This window comes from Mus caroli, chromosome 17 (assembly GCF_900094665.2).
Source record: "Mus caroli chromosome 17, CAROLI_EIJ_v1.1, whole genome shotgun sequence".
NCBI lineage: Eukaryota > Metazoa > Chordata > Mammalia > Rodentia > Muridae > Mus > Mus caroli.
The window spans coordinates 51,154,227-51,158,291 of NC_034586.1; positions in this window are offsets into that span (position 1 = coordinate 51,154,227).

The window sequence follows — 4,065 nt, forward strand, 5'->3', positions numbered from 1 at the left end:
TAGAAACGTGTTGCTATATATACCCACAGGTGTGACGTGTTAATACTACTGGCGGTTCCACCCACAGTCTCAAATGTCCCGGGGGACGGACTAGTGACTTGGCGGGCATTTGCTCTGGCACATGCGCACAATGGAGCTTAGCGCCATCTAGTGACGGCACGTATTATCACGGCTTCCTACACCCAAGCTTCTGGCCTTCAGGCTAGACTCCTCTCCCGAGTTACCTAGCAACACCAAGATAACACTCCCAATATAAGAGGGGCTGTTTGGCCCCTCCTTGCTCTTTAAGCTCTCTTACTCTCTAAGCTTTTACCTCTCTCTAAGCCTTCACCTTTCTTACTCTCTAACTCTCTTTCTCTCTTTCCCTTCCCCCTTCTCTCCTCTTGGCCATGGCTGGTCTCTCTCTTTTTACCTTCTCTCTTTCCCCCTGCCTTTCTACAATAAAGCTCTAAAACCATAGACTGTCTCTGTTTATCAAGGCCCGGACTAAAGACACTCACTTTCGTGGGAACTCACTTTCCCCTGCCCTCTCTTCCCTTCCCCTTCAGGGCTGAGTGTTGCCCCAAGGTCCCTATTCTGTTCTCAGCTCCTCTGCCATATCCAACATGGGATACTGGAGTCTGAGAACCTAGTACCAGGGGCTGCCCCTTGTCCAACCCCTGCCATGTGGGGTCAGTGGCTTCACACAGCCAGAGGCCCACCCAGGGCCACGTGGAAAGCATCCAGCAGTCCTCCGAGTCTGCCTGCCCAAAGCACAGGAACTCTGGCTGGACACAGGTTCTCTCCCTCCCCCTTCTTCCCCTACACCCATAGCCCTGCACTTATATATGCATATTTACATACATAGACATTAATATATGCCTAATATATAAACCCAAAACTGGACAAAGCAACTGTCTATAAATATTAAAGTAAAAACTCGAATAATATTTTGTGGGCTAGAAATATGATTCAATGATTAAGAGTATTTTAACTGCTGTTTTAGGAGACCAGCCCCTACGTGACATCTCACAACTGTCTGTAACTCAGTTCCAGGGGATCTTCTTTAGCACCCCAAACCATTAACTACATTAACATAGAACTCAAATGTTCTTGCAGTCAAAACATCCATACTCATAAAATAATACACTTAAAAAAGATGAGACTCAAGAAATTTATATTATCCCGTACATCAGAAGGAGTACTGGAGATACAACCACGTACAACTTACGTTTTTTCCTAGTTAAGGGCCTTAGTGAAGTTTTGATAGAAGAGTAGTTTGGTTTATATCTAGCTATACCTTAGGGACAGACATTGCAAACATAAATCTATCCTTTCCTTCATTCATGCACATAGTTAAGGGAAGATGAAGTTCCTAAGGTGGTTGTTCATTACTGTGGCTTTATCTCCATCTGAGAATATCGGGTCTTGACATTCCTTATGCCTCTGCAGAGATATAGATATATCCAATACAGAGAAAGAATTATGACTGACATACAGTTCATGCTTTAACCACTTTCAATCATACTTTAAGAGGAAGGAAACAGGCAAGTATGAAGGGAATAAGGCTATGTGTCATACTGTAAAAGTACCTAGCATACAAATTGCTTAATTTTCTAATAAAGCACTCCTGTTTATCGCAGCTATGCAGTAGTCTTTTGTCCTATTTTATTGTTTTTTTTAAAGTCATTTCAAATTAAATGCTTTCATGATGTCTAAAACTGATGTATCCACAAAAGACCTTCTGTGAGGCAATAAGTGATGTTTAGCTGCAATTTTTCTTAGAAATATATCTATGAAGCCTTAAAGTCATCCAGTAGTAACTAACTCCCCACAGATTAAAAAAAAAATCAATGCCAATTGTGTTAGGAAATGGCTGCTTTCTTGATAGAAAAATACACTCTTGTAATGCAAAGTACTCTGTTTTTCCCTTTAGTGTAGAAGGGAAGCCCTGTCCCAGAAACAGTGTCTGCCAGCTCAGAACATGGTGAATGGTACTATGTCCAATTGCACACAGTCTGGCACCTGTCTTTTTCTGTGACATGATTTTTGTTTTAGTTTTGCTTTTACGACTTTCTAGGACAAACTCACACATATCCTAATGGGAATAATGCCACCAATTTCTTTCCTTAGTGATGAAAAGGATGCATCCTAAAGGCTGGGACTATAAGGCTCTATGGTTTGGCAAAGAATGATACCCTGAACTCAAATATTACATTAAAAACAAAAACAAAAACAAAAAACTAATGCTATTCTGCAGAAGTCCAGTATCCTGGAGTCTCCTATTACCAAGACAGACAAACCAGATTTAAAGCATATTTGGGGAATTCTTTAGTAGGTGACCTTTATCTTGCTCCATCTTTAGGGATGTTCCAGGATCATTACCAGGATGTAGGGGTTGGAAACAGTTGCTGGAGAGGTCTGGAAACTGTTATTGAGCAAGTAAGTAACTGAGGAAGTCTGGAAACTACTGCTGACCCATTATCCTTGCCTCAGGACAGATGCCAAGTAACTGCTGAGGCTAGACTTGCCAAGTTCATAGAAACAGAGATTTAGGCTTCATCTCCTGAACTGGCAATTTGAAGCCTATCATGGAGTCAGCCTAGCCTTCTCAGGAGTATAACTAAGAAATGGATGCTTCCACTGATAATTTTCATGTTTCTTGTTTCAAAACTGAAAGCATTGCTTTTGTCAGCAGTGAACTAATGGCAATTTGTAACTGGATATCCTTTGTTAATTGATGTTTTACATCAATATGTCACAAAGTTACTATTTTTTACATTCTGCCATCAAGGAGTATTTTCTGTGATTCTTTCTGTTGCCCAAAATGTCAAATATTTCAGAATTATTGATCAACAGAACTAATAGAATAATAATCAATAATAAATCTTCAGAAATAATTGAGATGAGGGAATGGCAACCCCATAGGAAGACCAACAATGTCAACTAACCTGGATCCCTGGGAGCTCCCAGAGACTAAACCATCAACCAAAGAGCATGCATGCACAAGCTGGTCTGAATCTCCCCACATATATGTAGCAGAGGACTGTCTTGTCTGTCCTCACTGGGAGACGATGTGCCTGCCTAATCCTGTAGAGACTTGACTTGATACCCAAGAGAATAAGGTTACTAGGATGGAGGAGGAACACCCTCTCAGAGGTGAAGGAGAAGGAGAATGGGGTGAAGAACTCTCGGGGAGGGGAACAGATGTGGGGCAACATTTGGTATGTAAGTAATTAATAAAATAATAAATAAATAAATAATGAAATAATTAATTTTTAAAAAATAACACGAAAAATAGAAATAATTCAGATGTACTTTACTATCAAAAACACTTCAAATATTCATTCTATTTCAAGTCCAAAGAGGTGTAGGTTAGGGAAAAAGTACCAAAGCTCTTTTCTGGTATCTCCTTTGCCTCTCCCCATCTCTACACCCAGGATGTTACGTGAACACTGTGAACACTGTTGTTTTCATTAGTATTTTTATGGGTTTTTTTCACTCCAACATGACGTTCTCCAGCCTGCTAATCCTTATACCAATTGATCCCACTTGTGAATTATCCACAAAAGCTAGGCAGAAGTGGGACATACCTATAGGGGAAACATTTACAAATAGGACAAAAAAAATTGTTTGCCTCAAACATTTTTTTTTCTTCCTGATGAACTCTTGGAGAGACCTGTTGTATATAACTATACTCTGATTTAACCATTTTCTAGACTTCACTGTGCCCTCTTCTAAAAGGTAATCCAAGTTGGTTTTATTGACTGTGTATCCAACTACTTTACACTACTTGTTTTGTGCAAATTTGTCCTAATTGTATGAGACCCATTGGAGGAGGAAAAGGAGTATATAGAATAGGGAAGATTAGGAGAAGCGAGGGGAACTATCTCTGTAACTATGAGAAAGCCATCATATCTGCTAAAGACTTTCTAGGGAGGCAGTGCCACACTTCAGCAGGTGATCATGGGTTGTATAAGAAAGCAAGCTGATCCTGCCATCTGGAATAACAAAAAACCTAGGATAGCAAAAACTCTTCTCAAGGATAAAAGAACCTCTGGTGGAATCACCATGCCAGACCTAAAG